Source organism: Adiantum capillus-veneris, chromosome 15 (assembly GCF_014529385.1).
Source record: "Adiantum capillus-veneris isolate H3 chromosome 15, ASM1452938v2, whole genome shotgun sequence".
NCBI lineage: Eukaryota > Viridiplantae > Streptophyta > Polypodiopsida > Polypodiales > Pteridaceae > Adiantum > Adiantum capillus-veneris.
In genome coordinates this window covers 123,525,620-123,547,541 of record NC_140945.1, presented here as the reverse complement: position 1 = coordinate 123,547,541, position 21,922 = coordinate 123,525,620, and the positions used below count along the sequence as shown (strand labels likewise).

Sequence of the window (21,922 nt, the reverse complement as noted above, 5' to 3'; positions counted from 1 at the left end):
GTTAGGTAGGGAGGAAAGCCAGAAGGACAGACGAGTGCAGAAAAGCGGAACCTGTGCACGCAGAAAGAGATGGATGAGAACTCAAAGGACCACCAGAAGATGAACTTAAGAGTTACAGAGCAGCAGCCAAGTACGGAAGAAAAGGAAAGATGAAAGCAGAACTGATACCACATTGAGTGGGGCCCGAACCGAATCAGATCAACAAGAGGACAAAGCTTTGCCGCCCTTGGGGCAAAGTAAAAGATTAGGAAGCCCTCATTTTTCTTTGATGGAGGAGCCAAGGCCCACTTCTTGAACTGGCGGCTCGACTTGGAATTACGCCCGACAGGCTGAGGCCACAGGCAGAGGCAATTCTAGCGGCACCCGGACGGGATGTTGCCATTACACCGATCATTGGCAATCTTCGTTTGCAATGTCAGGGGTATTTAGAGCACGAGAACTTCTACATAATGCCCTTAGGAAGGTAGTGACGTCCTCCTCGAAATCCCTTGGTACCACAAGAACAACATCGTGGTTGACTATCGGGTTGAGAAAGAGACTTTGACAAATGAAGGGCAAAGTGATTGTACTTGATGAAATTCAGTTTCTATACTCGATTTTTCTTGAGAAAACTGAATGATGATTTAAGGTCAAATATGTTTGACCTCGAAAAGAAACGACAAGATTTTTCTGCAATAGAGACGGACTGTTTCTTGGAAGGCGTACAAAGCGAGTTACCTCCTTTACGTTGTGAAGGTCACATGATTGATTAGTGGTAGTACACCACCGAACCAACAACCTTGCAGAGTTACCCGAGGCCAAGATAAAGAAACAATGAACCAGAACAAATTTCCACATTACGAGGATCGATGATATACTCAACAGACTTCAGAATTCTACTTACAAATTGATATGAAGAGTAATTACCATCAAATCTGTATTGCTCCTGGAGACGTCTACAAGACAACTTTCGGGACGACTTTTTGGAATTTCACAGAATCTTTGTTTCTATCCTTTTCTTAACCATTAAATTGAGGTTTCATGTCTTTGAGGACGGGTCTTCTCAAGAGAAAGACTGAAAAAAGTAAGCTAAGGAAGCTATGCACAAATATACATAACACTTCTTGAAGAACGCCAAAGGTGGCTCTGATGGAAAGTGTCTATGGCGAGAAAGATCTCCCAACACGCACGAAATACCCAAGTATGCTAAAATACTTGACCTTTGATAGTTTCGCCTTTTTGCTGCAAGTCTTCTCCTTATTTGATTAGACATTACTGTGTTTAATGACCTATTCTGGTTGCAGCCGAGTGTGCTCCCACTTCGTCTTATTGTGTAGGTTACAAACATGGCAGCAAAGGGGTAAATATGCGTTCCTTAGAAGAGGGAACAAGCCTTTGTGGGTACTTAGTGGAAACAAAGCTTTATGGTAGCATACGTCTGAGGAAGAAAAGAATCGGCAGCGGCTTCGATAGGTGTTTTCCAAGCTCGAGCACTTCTGACGATAGCACTACAGCACGCTATACAGTGGTTCTTGCCGTCAAAGGGGCTGCAGGAGAGAGGAAGGCCGCTTTGAGGGGCAGCAAAGCCAACAGCGTGAGTGCACAGCTGAGGCCAGCGTCGCCAGGATGGGGTCGCTGATCTGACAGAAGAGTTTAACTTGAAGAAAAACTAAGCGGCACCCTTCCCTGTAGGAAAACGATGCTCTGATACCAGTATTGCATGATGCAGCTATGGCGTCCGCAGGCTCGCGCACACACACTTCCCAGAGCACCTCAACTCCCACACATGGTACTGGCCGCCAACACACATGGGTAGCTTCCCAAGCTGGGGGTCTACGGCTAACGACACCAGATGGGGTTGAGCCAGATGGATGAAGAGTTACCAAGGAATGCTGATGAATAAAGCTGCTGCTGGCTGCGAAATCGCCAGCTGCCCAAGAAAATCCCACGGCTGTCCAACAGAGACCTACTTAAGACGCTGATGATGGCAGCCTGTTGCTAGCAGGCTCTCTTCCACAATGCTAGCTACCCCAGGCCTCTCTTCCAAAATGCTAGCTACACCTGGCCCCTGTAAATGGTGTGCGTTGATTCCTCCTTTTCATGTAGATCGTCCGTAGCCCTGTTGTTTTCAAGGGGTTTTTTTAAAACTGATTTGTGAACAAATCATGCTTTCCTAGTCCGATACGAAAAGCCAAGAAAGAACAGAAAGAGATGATTACGAAAATTGCTCATATAAGTTCACAAGGAAACAAACAAAACTATGGTTGGATCATGAGCTTTCAGAAACAGAATCAAGGAGCAACTTGCAAAGCTCAAACAATTGTGTACCTCAATCAGCAATAGACAATACCATCGATCAACTGGCAATGTATAATTCCAGACTCAGACCAAAAGTGCTCTACAGGGGCCAATTTCCAATTTCAATATTGATGTTTAGTGCATAAATGTGTTCTATAGTATAGAGCTTTTTCAATCTGTCGATAGTTCATCTCAATTTCCTGTTCAGCCCTTGCACCATGCGAGTATTCAGGCAGCGCATCCATCCATACCAAGCACCCAAAAACAATTTGATTTCTTATCCTGCATTCAGCACAGAGTGTTGCCATGCATTTGAAATCAACTTCAATAATCGATGCATGCATGCAACTCAGAAATTATCCGGCTATGGAAGGAGATCAGACGGACAATATCACCTGAAACGAAAGATCATGTAGTCAGCGAGCGTCGAGTCGAAGAGGCCGTGGGTCCCTTCTCTACGCGCTCGTGTGTGTGTGTGTGTGTGTGTGTGTGTGTGTGTGTGTTTCTCCAAGTTTCAAGTGAGTGTGCGCCTCGTAAGGCTCTCCCAACTGTTGGGGATACCCGTCATTTGGAGAACAAGCACTCCGTGTTTAACTCTCACTTCAAAGTTCATACTTTCACGCCTTTTAGAGCAGCAGAAAAAGCACGCCTGGTTTCCAAGGGCTGACAAATGATCTGCAAGGAGGCACCGTCATCAGCTTGATCTCCAACCAAAGTTCATTGCAATGATTATGCCTTTTAACATATTTTTAGGCCATCTAAATCAGCTAATCTAAGACACTAAGTAATCTTTTCACGTCCTTCTGATATAACTTACAGCCTGGTCTCGATATGATTTGATAGGTATTAGTGGCATTTAACACGTTGAACAAAAGTTGAAAAGTTGTATTAGAGAGAATCTGAGATCCCTTGGGGCACGAGAAAAGGAAAAGAAGAAAAGACTTACAAAGAAAGCTTTGCTTTTTGAATTAAAAGTACTAGTATGTGACCCTGGTGTTGCTACGGCTAAACAACAGAAGCAATCGTGGGGCACTCCTCCCTCACCTTCCGCCAAAGGTGGCAACATATATATATATATATATATAGATAGAGAGAGAGAGAGAGAGAGAGAGAGAGAGAGAGAGAGTAGTATGTGACTCATGTATTGCTCTAATTGAGAAAAGTAGCACTCTCCTCCCTCACCTTCGTCCAAGGTGGCAACATATGTGTGTGTGTGTGTGTGTGTGTGTGTGTGTGTGTGTGTACATACATGCGTACCAATCTATACTAGCACTAGTATGTACCAACGTTTTTCAAAAAAGAAAGTACACAGCGAATCTTCAACGGGTGCCGATTGTGGAGCTGCAAAAAAAGAAAGGGCCTTTGTTGAATGAGCACATGCATGGCAGTGACGCCACCAGCATGAGTGGGCGCAAGACAAGGTTAGTCTCCATGCAAGGTTTCCGACACAATTGAGAGTAGGGTGCTGTGCTGAGCAGCGCAAGTCAGGACATGAGTTTTTTTTCTAAAAGGAGGAGGTGACAGTCGCAGGCAGAAAGCCAATCGAGTTGGGTTGGTTAGCTGAACAATTTCAAGTTGTTGTTTGTGATGGGCGAAGGTTCGAAGCCTACTCATGGCTGGTTATTTTGCTCGCCATTGTAGACGAGGCACAAAGAGAAAGGAGAAAAAGACTTTTGAGTTCACAAAGAAAGCTTTGCTTTTTAAATTAAAGTACTAGTTTGTGACCCGCGCGTTGCTACAGCTAAACAGAAGCAATCGTGGGGCACTCCTCCCTCACCTTCCCCCAAAGGTGGCAACATGTACATATATATAGAGTAGTATGTGACTCATGTATTGCTGTGATTGAGAAAAGTGGCACTCTCCTCCCTCACCTTCTGCCAAGGTGGCAATATGTGTGTGTGTGTGTGTGTGTACATACATACATACCAATCTACACTAGCACTAGTACTAGTAGTAGTACTAAATATAATGCAGCTTTAAAAATTTAAGGAAGGAGAGGGCTTCCACTTGTCACTCATTGCTTCACTTCAAAAAACAATTTATAAAACATATAATTTTAAGTGCAAAAGTGAAGGGGTCATTAGTGCTGGAATGACCTTTTGACAATGGAAAGTTAAAAGACTTACTTTCTTTCTTTTGCCAAAAGACTTTTTGGCCTGCCGACTATAGCGTTGCCTTCTCTTTTTGTTGACTAAAATAGGAAAAATGTTGAGTTGTATTTTTAAGCATTTTTTGACATGTCAAAAATGTTGATTGGTTGAAATAAGATAGTGGGCACTCATTGAAATGAATTGTGTAAATCTAATTATGGACACGTCTTGAGTTTTGAAATATGAAATGAACTCTCATATATCAAGGAAAAGATTTTGGGTTGCCCAATGACTTTGGAAGCATGAAACGTTGACAGCCTTACATCTATACTATCTATAGAAGGGGAGGGAATTCCGGCTCCCCCCCCCAAACACGTGGCACTCAATCCTCCATCCGGCTTTCTCTCAGGCGGTGTGCTCTGTAGTCGTTGGCGGTACAGGTGAGAGAGAGAGAGAGAGATATTGCGCGAAAGAGACACAGTCCCCTCGAGAGGCCTCGAGTCCTTGACCGCTCACGACCCCACCTTCATGACTTCAATTTATTTATCCGTGCTGGAACGGCAGATATTGCAGTGAATATACGAGCAAACTGCGGCCCTACCTGTGTGCTCTGAGCACTGATTGCCCATCTCAAAAAATGAAACCGGGTCGCCTAGGTGTACATGTTAAATGATAAAGCCTTAGAGGCTCCACAAATCCCAAGAGTCACCTTTTCATTTTGAAATTTGAGTTACCCACCTTTTCATTTTGAGAATTTGGTTCACCCCTTGAAACTTGAGGTAATAGACTAAAGTTGACATTTTTGTTAGTTAAAACTTTATGGAAGGAATTTATCATTTAGGGCTTTAACCTTTAAAAAGTTTTTATTTTTATTTTTAGAGATTTTAAAGCTAAGTTTAGAACTTAAAGATGTAGAACTTTTAAAGTAAAGTCTTCAATGATCCAATGAGGATCTATAGTTTTTTTTTAATTAGAAGGTAAAACTTTGAATTAAAGAAAGTGAAAATGTTACATGGATCTACAAGTAAGGGGAGGGTCACCCCGAGACGCTAGAGTTTTAGGACTTAGAACTTTAAAGCTTTTAAAGTGGGATTTACAACTTAAGGATCTACAGTTTTAAATTTGTAAAAAGGGCTATAGAGCTTAAAAATGTAGAATTTTTAAAGTGGGGTGTAGAGCATAGGGATCTAAAGCTTATGCAGGTAGAGAAAGAAAGAGCAAGGCTGAAGGAGTACGAGCAGAAGTGCGACGCAAGAGAGAGTGAGAGAAGAAGAGCACGACGATATGGTGAACTCGCTCTACTATAATGTGTAGAGCATAGTGAGTTCTTATTAGGTTTTTACAAAATAATATGTGTACATACCTGGCGGCCCGTCCACTTATCTGGGCGACCACATTGGGCTTATACCCCAACAACCTCCCACTTAAAGTCCAATGTGGTACTTTAAGTGTGAGAGAAGCTACTATACAAGCTAATATACAAGAGATGTACTACCCTACACCTAACTGCTTGCGAAAATGCACAAAGCTCTCTGAGGGAAGTCCTTTTGTAAGTAGATCAGCAGGATTTTTTGTGGTGTGAACTTTGACAAGCTGAAGTTGCTTATCCTCGAGCATTTCCCTGATGAAATGATACTTCACATCCACATGCTTTGTCTTTGAGTGATAAACTGGATTGTGAGCCAACTGTATAGCACTTTGACTATCACAATATAACACAGGCATCTCTTCTTTGATTCCCAAATCTGTTACTAGTCAATTAAGCCAAATTGATTCTTTGCATGCCTCTGATGCTGCAACATATTCAGCCTCTGTAGTAGACTGAGTAACACAATCTTGTAATCTAGAACGCCATGATACTGTTCCACCAGCCAATGTAAAGACATACCCTGACGTAGACCTTCGGTTGTCTAAGTCACCTGCATAATCTGAGTCTGTAAAACCCTTTACACTTAGCTCCTGACTCCCACAGCATATGCGCATACTCTTTGTAGCTTTCAGGTATCTCAATATTCCTTTCACTACCTCCCAATGTTTCTTGCCTGGGTTTGATATGTATCGACTTACTACTCCCACTGCAAATGCAATGTCTGGGCGAGTAGCAATCATTGCATACATTAAACTACCCACTGCAGACGCATATGGAATCTTATCCATTTCAGCCTGTTCTTCCTCAGACACAGGACAATCTTGTTTGCTAAGTTTCACATATGGTGGCAATGGAACACTCAATGCCTTTCCCTTCTCCATATTGAAACGTTGCAAAACCTTGTCAATATACTCTGTTTGAGATAACCAAATCAACTTGTTTGATCTGTCTCTCTCAATGCGCATACCAAGTATATGACTTGCCTCACCCATGTCTTTCATGTCAAACGATTTTGCCATCTTTGACTTCAAAGCTGAAATTTCTTCCAAGTGCTTGCCAGCAATCAACATGTCATCCACATACAAAATAAGGATCAGCCAACTGCCATCCTTAGCCTTCTTTGTATATAGACAGGGATCGAACTCACTACGTTTGTAGCCTTGAGAAAGCATAAACTTGTGGAACTTATGGTACCATGCCCTCGGTGATTGTTTTAAGCCATAAAGACTCTTTAACAACTGGCATACCAAATCTTCCTTGCCTTTCTCAATAAACCCTTCTGGCTGCTGCATGTAAATTTCCACATCTAAATCACCATGCAAGAACGCTGTCTTGACATCCATTTGGTGCAACACCAAATCTAATATGGCAACCAATGCAAGAAAGCATCTCAATGTAGTCATCTTGACCACCGGAGAGAAGACTTCATCAAAGTCAATGCCTTGTTCTTGCTTAAAGCCCTTGGCAACAAGCCTTGCTTTGTACTTTGGCTGACTATCATGAGCGGTGATCTTATACCTGTAAACCCATTTACAAGGTAGAGCCTTTTTTCCCTATGGTAATTTAACTAGCTTCCATGTCTGGTTTTTATGCAGAGCTGTCATCTCTGACTGCATGGCCAATTGCCAATTCCCGGAGTCCTTCATTTGCACTGCTTCCTTGTAACATGAAGGTTCATTGCAATCAGTCAACATGACATAGTTCATAGTGAAGTCGCGAAGCGGAGCGTGGGTCGACTCTCTCTCTCACACACACACACAGTGAGCTTACACAGTACAGTACGCAGAGAGATGTTAGAAGGGTTATCTCCCAAATCCTTAGTATTCACAAAGAATATGTTAGTATATACAAAGAGTTAGAGGTAAGTGAGTTAGGCGGGCGGCCGGCCATATCCGCATAAGAGGCCACTTGGGCTTTAATCCCAACAACCTCCCACTTAAAGTCCAATGTGGCACTTTAAGTAACTGTAAATCTATGAACATAAATGTACAAAGATTTACATGGCTGCCATCTATCCAATGCCCAATAACTCACGACAATGCACAAAGCCCTCTCCTGGAAGTCCCTTTGTGAGTAGATCAGCAGGATTGTCCTTGGTGTGGATCTTCAGCAGTTGTATCTGCTTGTCTTCAAGTACTTCCCTAATGAAGTGATACTTCACATCAATATGCTTAGTCTTCGAATGGAACACTGGATTCTTTGCCAATTGTATAGCACTTTGACTATCACAATATAACTCTGGCATATCTGCATTGATTCCCAAGTCTGCAACCAATCTACCAAGCCAAATAGCTTCTTTGCATGCCTCATTTGCTGCAACATACTCAGCTTCTGTAGTAGACTGCTAGTTAGGGTGGATGAGAGAGAAACATAGTGCAAGTGTGTGAGTGTGTGTGTAAGCAAGATTATCACTCAAGTGAATTAGGTTCCAAGATAGAATTAGCTTGGACTCATAAACACAATCTTGAGTATTGACTTAGCTTAACACAGGCTCAGCATAGACAAGCATGTAGTGCAAAATAGAGTTGTTTTTATTCATTCATGAAATGAGCTTTAAGTAGCTCTACAGCCTTGTTGCACAGCATGTGGGATAATTCCACTCTTCTCTCCTTGACTCACACTTTAGGACAAAGCTCACACTGTACAGAGTGTTCCCATACAGTTGCATTAGTCCTCAACCTACGTATTTATGTGCATGTGACTCACCTCTTGTTAATAGTTCATCAACTTATTAATAAGTGACATTTTTGCACCATTTATCAAACTATCCACTGCAGACGCATATGGAATCTTATCCATTTCAGCCTTTTCTTCCTCAGACATAGGACAATCTTGTTTGCTAAGTTTCACATATGGTGGCAATGGAACACTCAATGCCTTTCCCTTCTCCATATTGAAACGTTGCAAAACCTTGTCAATATACTCTGTTTGAGATAACCAAATCAACTTCTTTGATCTGTCTCTCTCAATGCGCATACCAAGTATATGACTTGCCTCACCCATGTCTTTCATGTCAAACGATTTTGCCATCTTTGACTTCAAAGCTGAAATTTCTTCCAAGTGTTTGCCGGCAATCAACATGTCATCCACATACAAAATAAGGATCAGCCAACTGCCATCCTTAGCCTTCTTTGTATATAGACAGTGATCGAACTCACTACGTTTGTAGCCTTGAGAAAGCATAAACTGGTGGAACTTATGGTACCATGCCCTCGGTGATTGTTTTAAGCCATAAAGACTCTTTAACAACTGGCATACCAAATGTTCCATGCCTTTCTCAACAAACCCTTCTGGCTGCTGCATGTAAATTTCCACATCTAAATCACCATGCAAGAACGCTGTCTTGACATCCATTTGGTGCAACACCAAATCCAATATAGCAACCAATGCAAGAAAGCATCTCAATGTAGTCATCTTGACCACTGGAGAGAAGACTTCATCAAAGTCAATGCCTTGTTCTTGCTTAAAGCCCTTGGCAACAAGCCTTGCTTTGTACTTTGGCTGACTATCATGAGCGGTGATCTTATACCTGTAAACCCATTTACAAGGTAGAGCCTTTTTGCCCTGTGGTAATTTAACCAACTTCCATGTCTGGTTTTTATGCAGAGCTGTCATCTCTGACTGCATGGCCAACTGCCATTTTTTCGAGTCAACCACTTGTAATGCTTCCTTGTAACAAGATGGTTCTCCGCAATCTGTGAGCATGACATAATTTAGAGATGGCATATAACGATCAGGTGGTTTGGAGACACGCTCAGAACGTCTCACCACAACTGATTCTGCCTCTCTAGCCACTATAGGCTGTTCCTGAGCCTGACCATGCTGTCTTGATGTGCTAGCACTAGGTCCATCTTCCCTGAAGACAACTCTTCTGATCTCCTCTGTCTTCTCTGGCTTAGCGTGAAACTTGGCTTCATTGAAATGCACATCATTGCTACGAATAAGCTTTCTGGACTCAGGATCCCAAAGCCGGTAACCCATCTCGCCCGATTCTCCGTAGCCAAGAAATATACACTTCTTGCTCTTTGGTTCTAACTTATTTATGAACTCCTTAGGAATATGGCTATAAGCTTCACAACCAAAGACTCTGAGATGCTTATACGAAGGTGCCTTGCCTGTCCATAGCATCTCGGCCACTGCACTCTTATCCAGAACCCTACTAGGAGACCTGTTGATCAAATGGACTGCTGTAGCCACTGCTTCCGCCCAAAATCCATCAGGCAACTCAGCATTTGACAACATGCTTCTGACCTTCTCTTGTATGGTCCTATTCATACGTTCTGCAACCCCATTCTGTGAAGGATTATATGGTGCAGTAAGTTCCCGCTTAATCCCTTTTGCTTCACAAAAGTCTTGAAAAGCTTTGGAAACGTACTCTCCACCATTGTCAGTTCTCAAGCACTTCAGCTTCTGACCACTCTGATTCTCCACCAGCTGCAAGAATGTCTTAAAGACCTTGAGCACCTCATCCTTGTGCTTCAAGAAGTAAACCCATACTTTGCGAGAATAGTCATCTATGAATGTACAAAAGTACGCTGCTCCCCCTAGTGACAAACTAGGCATTGGTCCGCATAGGTCACTGTGTACAAGAGCTAACCGTTCGTCCCTACGATTCCTCTTTGATCTGTGCGGTTCCTGTGTTTGCTTACCATAAACACAATGCTCACAAAACTCGAAATCTTGAAATGAAAAGCCAGGCAAATAACCATAATGAGAAAGTATTTCCATTCCTCTTTTTGACATATGTCCCAACCTACGATGCCACAATGACACACTTGGCTGCTCAATCACATTAATTACATGGTTTTTAACCTCTGAAACATGTAAAGTGTACAGAGTTCCTGACTTGCTGCCATGTGCTACAGTCATCGAACCTTTGGAGATCTTCCAAGCGCTGTTCCCAAAAACTGTCACATAACCCGCATCATCCAACTTCCCTGTACTAATCAAGCTCTTTCGGATTGCTGGAACATGTCTGACATTCTTGAGCCATAAAGAAGAGCCATTCTGAAACTTCAACTGCACATCTCCCACTCCAAGTATGTCACAAACCTGCTCATTGCCAAGTCTGACATAGTCTTTAGTAGCCACATATGATGTAAACCACTCTTTGTGCGGAGAAACATGTAAAGATGCCCCTGAGTCGATAATCCAATCACTCATAGCATGTCCATCCTCTGCAGTCAAGAAAACAGAATCAAGATTGCTTGTAAGGAAGATGTCACCAGCTGCTATACCAGAATCACTGTCTGAACCAGATCCTGTGACATTCACCTCTTCAATCTTCACTGAACTCTTCTTTTCATCTTGCTCAAAACTCTTTGTTTTGCCTTTTTCTTGTTTCCACTTCGTACAGTCTCGCTTCATGTGACCCTTCTTGCCACAATGGTAGCATTCTATGTCATCCTTTGACTTCGAATCACGAGACTTACTTCGGTTTTGTGCCTTCTTACCCTTCTTCTCTTTAAACTGTTGTCTCCCTCGAACGACCAAAGCACTATTGCCTTTGCCTTTGTCAATGTTCTTCCTGTTCACTTCCTCTGTGAGCAAGCTGCCTTCTACATTGGCACTTGTAAGACCTTCTGGCGCGACAGAATTACTTAACGCTGTACGAAAAGTATCCCAACTGTCTGGCAAAGTGATTAAGAGAAACATAGCCTTCACTGAATCTGGAAAGACTATCTCTTGTGCTGTTAACTGGCTGAAAATTGAGTGAAATTCATTCAGATGATTTGACATGGCTGTCCCTTCCTTCATCTTCAAATCCACCAATTTCTTGAGCCAGTAAATCTGAGAAGCAGCACTTTGTTTCTCGTACATATCACATAGCTTTTGCCATACGCCATACGCTGTAGTCTCTTCTGCTACGTTGAAGTAAACATTTTCTGCCAGTGTCAGCATGATTGTGGAACAAGCTAACTCGTCAAGCTCTTCCCACTCATCTTCAGCCATACCTTCTGGTCTCTCCCCTTTGAGCTTCAGTGGCTTCACTTGTTTTTTCTGCACCAAAACCTGCCAAATCTGCTTCTTCCAGAATGGAAAGTTTGTGCCATCCAGCTTCTTTATGTTGTAAAGAGTCTCACTGTGAGAAGATGCCATATCTGCCAAACTGTTTACTCCTGAGAAAAATCCGGCAGAGTTTCCCCTGTAAACTGGCCTCTGTACACAGTAAACAAGCTATAATCAACAAGCTGAACACCTCTCCTCAGGAACTGTCAGTATTTTTGAAAATTTTTGACAGAGTCTCCCCTGTAAACTGAGCTCTGGGAACCAAAAGATAGCTCAAGAAACAATCATAAATAGCTGACCAATGACAAATCTAAAAAATCCCTGTAATATGCTGTCCTGTAAGCATACACTGTCTCCTCTCTGGGCGATGACAGAACCTGTATCTGTCTCAAGACTGAACCCTGAACAATGCCTCAACGGCCTGACGCATAAGATGCAATCCAGTGTCTACACAAAGTCATACATCCTAAGGGATAAAAGTTGCCGAAGAGGATGCGTGTAGAGGGGAACTCCAGCAACCTAATCCACCTCACACTGGGTAACCCAGCCCCCAGTGCTTGGCTTCAAAAAACCTCACACACGACCCTCTCAGATGGCTCAGCAAACTGCCCAGAACTAGCATACATCCTATAATAGACCAATCACTGTCCTATGACCGCTGCGGCGGTCTGTCTGCTAGCGTGACTCACAACTAGCAGACCCACAATCACAGTACATCAATCTGCAATACATGCCAGTGGTGTCAAGCCGTCGTATGGCCACACCTCCCCTGGAACCTGGCAAGCACAAGAAGTAGCAATGCAGACTGCAATATATATATCTGATGATATATATGTGTACCTGGTCTATAGATGATGCTCTGAAGACGAATAAGTGATGTATGTCGATGTCGATATTGATGTCGACCACCTCCTGCTTGCCAATCTACACAAGACGGATTTCTTTGCGGCTGAAATCTATCTTCTGCTGTAGTGCTCAGAACGAAATTCTGAGGGCATAAACGGCTTCGAAAGGGGGGTAAAACCCCAGGTCGCCTGCTGGAAACGCTCCCGGAACGCCGAGTGTGAATTTTCGAACTCCGGATCCAGAATCTGCCGGAAAAGTGCGCGCGCGCGATTGCGCAAATCCGCACTGAACCAAGGCTCTGATACCAATTGAAGTCGCGGAGCGGAGCGTGGGTCGACTCTCTCTCACACACACACACACAGTGAGCTTACACAGTACAGTACGCAGAGAGATGTTAGAAGGGTTATCTCCCAAATCCTTAGTATTCACAAAGAATATGTTAGTATATACAAAGAGTTAGAGGTAAGTGAGTTAGGCGGGCGGCCGGCCATATCCGCATAAGAGGCCACTTGGGCTTTAATCCCAACACATAGATGGAACAAACCAATTAGGAGGTCGCGTGATACGTCCAGATCTACGCAAAATAGGTGGCTCAGGCTCAGCCACAACCTGTGGTTCCAATCTATCCTGTCCTTGCTCCTCTTGAGCCCTGACATTTTGTCTTGCACGTGCAAGTCCATCTTCTTGGAAGACAACTCTTCTAATCTCCTCAACCCTCTCTGGTTTAGAATGATATTTGGCTTCATTAAAGTGAACATCATTGCTGCGCATAACCTTTCTGGATTCGGGATCCCAAAGTCTGTACCCCATCTCACCAGAATTACCATAGCCTAGAAAGATGCACTTTCTACTCTTTGGCTCAAGTCTGTTCCTAAATTCCTTTGGAACATGAGTATATGCCTCACAGCCAAAGACTCTGAGATGCTTGTATGAGGGCATTTTGCCTGACCATACCATCTCTGCCACTGAATCCTTCTGCAAAACCTTACTAGGAGATCTATTTATAAGATGAACAGCTGTTGATACAGCTTCAGCCCAAAACCCATTTGGCAGTTGTGCATTAGACAACATACTTATGACCTTCTCTTGTATGGTCCTATTCATCCTCTCAGCAACACCATTTTGAGGAGGATTGTAAGGAGCAGTAAGTTCACGTTTTATACCTTTTGACTCACAAAAGTCCTGAAAGGCCTTTGAAACATACTCTCCACCATTGTCAGTGCGTAAGCATTTAAGCTTCTTGCCACTCTGATTCTCCACAAGTGTCACAAACGTTTTGAAAACACTAAACGCTTCATCCTTGTGCTTGAGAAAGTAAACCCATACTTTCCTCGAGTAATCATCTATAAATGTCATAAAGTAAGAAGCTCCCCCTAGAGATAGGTTAGGCATAGGTCCACACAAATCATTATGAACAAGTGCCAACTGTGTATCTCTTCTACTGCTTCTATGCTTATGTGGCTGCAGTGTTTGCTTACCATACAGACAATGTTCACAGAATTCAAAATCATTAAATGACAAGCCAGGAAAATAACCAGAACGAGACAAGATTTCCATTCCCTTCTTGGACATATGTCCTAACCGGCTATGCCACAAAGAAACGTTCGGCTGCTCGGTTACATTGATTACATTTTTAGAGACATTTGATGCATAAATCATGTAAAGTCCTCCAGACTTTACTCCATGTGCTACTGTCATAGAACCCTTGGATATGTTCCACATATTCTGTCCAAAAATGGTGACGTAGCCAACATCATCAAGTAAACCTGTGCTGATCAAGCTCTTTGTAATTGCGGGAACATGTCTCACATTCTTCAGCATGAAAGAAGAGCCATTCTGAAACTTCAATTGAACGTCTCCAACACCTAAGATCTCACATGTCTGCCCATTGCCTAGCCGAACATGATCTTTAGTGGTCACATAAGAGGTAAACCACTCCTTGTTTGGAGACACATGAAGTGATGCCCCTGAGTCTATAATCCAGTCACTCAGTGCATTTCCATCAGGTGCTGTAAGAAGAGTTGAGTCCATTGTATTTTTCAAGAAGTAAATGTCTCCTGACACTAGACTATCATCCTCTGCAACAGTGTTTGTCACATTTATTTCTTGAATCTTCACTGAGGACTTGTTCTTCTCACCATGGTCTTCAGCTTTCTCTTTGCCTTTTTCTGCTTTCCATTCTCTGCAGTCTCTTTTCATGTGACCCTTCTTGCCACAATGGTAGCGTTCTATGTCACTCTTGCCTTTAGCACTGCGCGACTTGCTACGAGACTGGTTCCTCTTTCCACCTTTGTACTTTTCTTTGGTCCTTCCCCTGACAACTAAGGTTGTTCCTTTGCCTTTGTCCATTGTCTTTCTATTGGTTTCTTCAATAAGCAAACTTCCTTCTACACCTTCTATGGTCAAACCATCCGAAGGTGCAGAATTACTCAAAGCTGTGCGAAAAGTGTCCCAACTTTTCGTCAATGTGATCAATAGGAACATAGCTCTAACAGGTTCATCAAACTTGACACCTTGAGCTGACAACTGACTATAGATGGTGTTGAATTCATTCAAATGATTGGACATAGGTGTCCCTTCTTTCATCCTCAAGTCAACAAGCTTCTTAAGCCAGTATACCTGTGAAGCTGCACTCTACTTCTCATAAAGATCACTCAGCTTTGTCCATGCTTGATAAGCCGACATCTCGTCTGCTACATTGAAGTAAACGCTTTCTGCCAAAGTCAGCATAATGGTAGAAAGTGCCAATTCATCCATTTCACTCCATTCATCTTCGTCCATATCTTCTGGTTTTATCCCCTTGAGCTTTATAGGTTTTGTCTGCTTCTTTTGTACCAACACGTGCCAAATCTGCTTCTTCCACAATGGGAAATTGGTTCCATCCACCTTCTTGATATTGTAAAGAGCAGTGTCCTGTGATCCAGCCATAGCTACGCTTCACAATAGTTTACTTTTCTGGGAAAAATTCGGCAGAGTTTCCCTTGTAAACTGACCTCTGAACCAATATCAACCTGTCAAATGAACCAAGAAAGCTTCAGATTCTGCAGAAATTTCGGCAGAGTCTCCTTTGTAAAATGGCTCTGGTGTACTCAAAAAACAGACCAAAAACAACTCAAAAAACACTGTCTCTCTGACACTGTAAGCTGCGGGTAAACATGTCATGCACCTGTACTGTCTCTCACTATCCTGTCACTGTCCTGTAAGCATAGACTGTGACAATGCCTCAACGGCAGTAAAGCAAAGATGCAATCCCAACTGTCTAACTCACAGTCAATACATCCTAGATGCCTATCTAAGGGTGCTCGAGGGATCGCTCCAAGACCTGTATCACCGAAAGGATCTCAACATTCGAGAATCCCCCAGCTCAATAAAACCTCACTCGACCCTCAACAAAGGCTGCAGTGAATCTGACAATACATAGACTTCCCATAAAATCATACATCCACAAATTTCCCACTATATATTGTAACCGTTGCGGTAGTTGTTTGCTGCGTGACTCACAGCCAGCAAACCCTCAACATACATACATCATCTTTGACAATACATCCCATGTGGAAGTACCTGCAATGTCAGGATGAAATCTGGAATATCAAGCAGCAAACACAAGCTACCTGATGAACTAGTGGATGTCGCCTACAGTCTGTGTGTAGATGTGCCCATGTCGTATGTGACACGCCTCCAAGAACTGTGAGCCGTCCTTCGATGTGTAGACAGCCACAAATCAACACTCTGGGAGTGCCAATATCCTCAGCTCTTGGCTGCAGTCGTAGGCCAAAACCCCAAATTTGCAGAGTCGGATCTGCACCCGCCGAGACCACGTAGTCGAAAATGGCCGGCGCAGAACTTTGTCGAAGCCGAACGCTGGCCGAGATGACCTCAGAATGAAATTCTGAGAACACCTAGCCCTTCTACTGTAATGTGTAGAGCATAGTGAGTTCTTATTAGGTTTTTACAAAAGAATATGTGTACATACCTGGCGGCCCGCCCACTTACCTGGGCGACCACATTGGGCTTTATACCCCAACAAAGGCGCAGGTAGGAGAGAGAGAGAGAGAGAAAGAGTTGACCGGGAGTACACCGGCATAATTTTGTGACTATGCCTAAATAGGCATAGTTGGCGTACTAAGCCGGTGAGAAGCTTTGGAAAGCTGCCATGCGTCAGGGCCTGTCGGTTGATCTACGGAGAACTAAGCCTCGCCTCGCGTGACCATAGCCTTATTGTAAATTTCCACCTTGAGTTATGATTGCCAGTTCTGATGTCCTTGAGAGAAAGTGGTGTGTAATTATGGGCGTGTCCGCACGACGCGGGTATTGAGGATCCTCTACAGCTCAGCTTCCTGCACTCTTCCAATTGCACGTGCCTCGCAGCCTGCTGCATTGCTGCACGTAAGACTTGGAAATAGACTTTCCAGGACACTACGTGCACTAGTTAATTCCATCGTCATCATCATCGTGAGGCAGATCCACTTTAGACTCCCCAATAATCCCTCTTGCCAAGATGAAGAGATCTCTCAGCTTTGGTGACATCAACCCTCCAAGCACTCCAACGGCATCTTCGAGCTTGCAGATCATAACTCACACGAGCTCAAGCTCCCTCCAATTGCAGCATCGGCCTCAAATCACCTTCCCGCCGATGACAACAAGGTGCTTACTACAGATGTAGCTGTGTCCTTGGAGTCAAATCTGCATGACGTAGAGCCTCACTTAACCAAATTCCCCTTGCCTGTGGATTCAGAATACAAGGCCAAGAGGATCAAGCTCTTGTCCTTGGCCCAACCATATTTGAGGAGTTTCCATATCTCCTAGTTCTCCTTCTTTGTATGTTTTGTATCTAGCTTTGTAGCAGGCCCTCTGCTACCCGTGATATCTCAATCTCCGAAAGGAGGAGGTTGGGAAAGCGGGGATTGCATCAGTGTGTGGCTCCATTGCATCACAACTTGTCATGGGATTCGCGTGTGATATGGTGGAACCGAGATATGCAGGTGCATGTGCTATATTGTTGACGGCACCAGCCGTCTTCTACATGGAAACAGTGTCCACTTCAACAGGCTTCATTCTGTGTAGGTATTTTCCTATATTTTCTTGCTCGAATCAAAATTGTGTGAATTCGCTCATGCTACAACTTAACACCTTCATATAAGCACATGAAGCAAGATAGTTTCCATTCAACTCTATGGAAAATTTAAAGATTTCATGCAAATGTAGGTTCTTCATCGTGTTCTCGCTTGCAACATTTGTGACATGTCAATTCTGGATGGCCTCCATCTTCAGTGCACCAATCGTTGGTCTTACCACAGGGATCACAATTGGGTGTGGAAACTTGGGGGGTGGCGTTGCACAGCTCCTTATGCCTGTTCTCTTCGATCTGATTGCAAGTCCAAGATTTATTGGTTCGCTAGATTTCAATATAGCCTGGCGCTTATCGTTTTTCATCCCGGGTATCTTGCAAGTCGTAATAGGGATCATTATGCTTGCCTGCACCCAAGACACTCCGCTCGAAAACTACTGCCAACCCCAAAGAAAGGGCAATCGCATCAAAGACAACTATGTCAAGGTACACATTACCAATCTGAACAGCTTTCTAGATGGTTGGCTTAAGGGAATGACTTCTGTAAATGCCTCTCCCATATGGCGCTACTCCTTATATATTATGTTGGTCATCTATACCTCTCCTTATGACCACCTTCCAAATCTGCCGGTGGATGTCTTATGGATTTGACTGCACTCGCGTATTAATGGAGCTTTCAGATCAATTGATAGCATGATCTTATCCTGATTTTTTGTTGTGCCCATAAGAGGTCATTATTAACGGGGTGAAGAAATATAGGACGTGGGTGCTCGGCATGATACATGGGTTCTGTTTTGGTGTGGAGCTAATAGTACACAATGTGATAGCAGAGTACTTTTTCGACAAGTTCAAGCTAACATTATTTGTAGCTGGTGTGATGGCCTCCATCTTTGGACTTGCCAATTTTGTGAAAAGGCCCTTTGGAGGCGCGCTCTCCGATTTCGTAGCTCAAAGGTTTGGTATGAGGAGGCGCTTGTGGGTTCGCTCCTTTGAGGAAGCTTCATTTCCTGGTTCGTCTCAACATTGCTCCCTGTTTTATGTGCATCAGTTGTGACATTCACCAAGAATGGAGCATTTACATGATCTCTGGGTGTTTTAATATGTTTTGATGTATAGATTATGTTCTTGGAGGCATCATCAGAGCTGGTTTCAAAGAGCCAACAACAATCCAACCTCAGGGCTGGCCGATGGCCTTGAAAGGAAGAGATCTTATTGGGCTTGCGGTAACTGGGTTAGGGAAAACACTTGCCTACCTATTACCAGCAACTTTACATGTCAATGCCCAGCGTGCATTATGTATGTCCAGCTTGTTTTGAAATATACATTGTCTTAGAAATAACGTGGATTCACTTGTATGTTTGTGAAAGTGCAGCACCAGGTGATGGTCCGATTGTTCTCATCTTAGCACCCACTAGAGAGCTTGCTGTCCAAATTCAACAAGAGGCAACAAAGTTTGGGGCTTCATCAAAGAATACATGCGTTTATGGGGGTGGACCAAAGGACCGCAGATAAGGGATCTTTAAAAGGTATATATATAGGCACACACACACACACACACACACACACACACACACACACACACACACACACACACACACACACACACACACAGAGGCAAAGGAAAAGTCTTTTAATCAGGTGTGGAGATAGTTATAGCCACACCAGGCCACTTGATTGATACGCTTGATGGTAAACAAACCAACCTTCGTAGGGTTACATATCTTGTCCCTGATGAGGCAGATCGAATGTTGGACATGGGTTTTGAACCTCGAATCAGGAAAATTGTTTCCCATGTTTGAATGAAATATAAAAACTTTGAATGACAAGGCTTGTTTATCATAAATCTCTCCTTTGTTCTGATTGTTGGCATCTGCAGATTCGACCTGACAGACAGACTTTATTTTGGAGTGCAACTTGGCCTAAAGAAGTCAAAAAGTTAGCCAGGCAATTTCTACAAAATCCTTACAAAGTATGTTACGGGTTTTTGTTCAAACTCCTCATAGAGTGGGTAATGTCTGATTGTTCTGGCTCTATTCCTGAAATTATTTGTCCAATCGTGCTGGGCCCTGGCACTAGTTTTGGCACTAATCCTGAAGCTTTTGTTGTGACGAGGACAAGCCTTGTCTTTGTGCATATGCTAAGTTCTGACTTGGTTGATGAATAAATGCCTTTGCACATTCCTTGAATGAACCTTGCCAAGAGCATGTAGTGGATGCAATGTAATTTCTTGCAGAATTTTTTGTAAAATTATTATTTCTATTTACATATATCCTATATATATATATATATATATATACATGTATCTTCTAACAGGCAGGCCTTGTGATTTTATCACTTGTTACTCTACATCGGGTAAATGTATCATGTTAAATATGCATCACAGAAAATACGTAAATTGAAGGAAAATTTTACTCCTCAATGCAAAATTGACTATTGAATTTGAAGATATATTTGAAAAAAAAAAATCGAGAGAATTTTTTGCAGATTTTTGGAAGTGCATAGCTACATGGTGTAGCTTGGAGGATTCCGTGAAGCCCTCATCTCCAAAGGTCTCATCAAATTGTTGGATGAAGGCCAATACTTTGTTGGTGGCACCAAAGGTACCATCATAGGTGAGAAAAGAGATACTCTTTCCTCCCCCTTTGAATTTCTTAAGCTTTTGGGACCTTCGCCATGCAGGGTAAGTTTTGCAATGTCCTCTCCTCTTGTATTCTCTAGGAGAATAACTATTGCTTTTGTCGGAAGAGGAGGAAGGTGAAGAAGAAGGAGAAGAGGGTGACCTCTTTCTTGCCTTTTGCTTCCTTTATTTCTTCTCTTCCCTTTTTGGAATGACGAGGAGAAGGACTATGGGTTGACCGTTTCTTCTTGGGAGAAGTTCACGATAGTATAAGCCGCCGTCTTCATGGAGCCACATCTTTAGAGGAACTTAGGGATTCATTTCTTTCTCGTTCTTTGGATTCCTCCTCTCTTATGGGAGAGAGTCTTCTTTTAAGAGTCTCATCAAGAGACCTCCTAAACTCATCAAGAGACCTCCTAAACTCTCTCTTTGGATTCCTCCTCTCTTATGGGAGAGAGTCTTCTTTCAAGAGTCTCATCAAGAGACCTCCTAAACTCTCTTTCCTCTTGGGGAGGAAGGGAAATCCCATAAGCACGAAGTTGTCGGGTAACTTCGGCTTGCAAAGTAGGATTGCCCATAGCTTAATGCAACCTAGAAATAAGATAATTGATAAACATGGGGGCATCATCATTAGCACCTTCATGTGCAAAATCAAAGTTATCAATGTTCATTCTACTCTCTTGGTTATTGTCAGCCATGCTAATTATACTTATGTGTTTACTTAGTGTATCCTTTGGCAATTCAAAACCTTAGTTGCTACTCCTCTTAGTCTTTGAAAATAAGCACTTTATCTACACCCACTGCTCGAATTGGTTAATTATAGCGAGTAGTGGAGTGAGTCTAACATAGCAGAATCGTTGAGGGATAGCTCCTTTCGGACTTGTTATGGCTCAATAATGGTAAAGCCATAGGAAACTCTAAAAAGACCCCATTATTAATACCAAAGCTCCCGAGGTGTGCACCATATCTCACATAGTGGGCTCAACAAAACCGATAATAGATACCGATCCCACTTACCCTAATATAATTAACAAAATCAACCATTAATAGGCTACTTAAGGACCTCTCTTCTTAAGCAAGAAAAGAGAAACCAAATGCTCTTATACCAATGTAATGGGAATGGCCTATGAACTTTGAGAATAGCGGAATTAAGAGAATTAAGGTGAACATTTTTGTGAGATCACTTTGAGAACATAGAAAGTGAACTTAATTGATGGTAGCAACATAAAAATATTAATTAATTAACTTGGCATGAACAATAATTTTGCAAGAGAGAGAGTATTAGAGAACATGACAATAGTTGAGGACCGTATTTACTTGGAGCCGGTCCCCCCTTCAAAAGGCGTTTGTAGTATAGATTCTCGCATCAAGAGAGACTTTGTTACAATACAATCTTTGTGTTCTGTGTGACCTTGGTGATGCTATGAAGATGGAAAGCTTCATGCATCATGAGCTTAACATAAACTTTGCAGAAAGAATTAACTATCCCAAGCCTCAGTCCCAAGGCCTCAAACACCTTCGAAGGTGGAGAGAGCTAGCGGGAAATGAGGGTAAGGAAGAGGAAGAAGAAACATTCCATAGGAGAAATAAATAGTTCCTCACTTATCATCGCTCTTCTTGCTTAGCATAGCATAATACATAGTAAT

The 21,922-nt window shown here is 42.9% G+C and overlaps 1 protein-coding gene and 1 pseudogene across 3 annotated transcripts in view; one reads left to right on the top strand and one right to left on the bottom strand.

Annotated features, from left to right (window-relative positions):
- LOC147441429 (uncharacterized) overlaps nt 1-3,023 on the bottom strand; it is a 49,761-nt gene extending 46,738 nt beyond the window's left edge. Inside the window, exons 1-2 of one of the 3 annotated variants that reach the window (XM_086483073.1) lie at nt 2,673-3,023; nt 2,308-2,559 (exon numbers count right to left, since the gene is read on the bottom strand). The gene's annotated coding sequence lies outside the window, so the exon portion shown is untranslated. The remainder of the gene's footprint in view (nt 1-2,307; nt 2,560-2,672) is intronic. The other 2 variants (XM_086483074.1, XM_086483075.1) reach the window with 2 other exon arrangements.
- LOC147441428 (high affinity nitrate transporter 2.5-like) overlaps nt 1-19,171 on the top strand; it is a 30,543-nt pseudogene extending 11,372 nt beyond the window's left edge.
- The last annotated feature ends 2,751 nt before the right edge of the window (nt 19,172-21,922 follow it).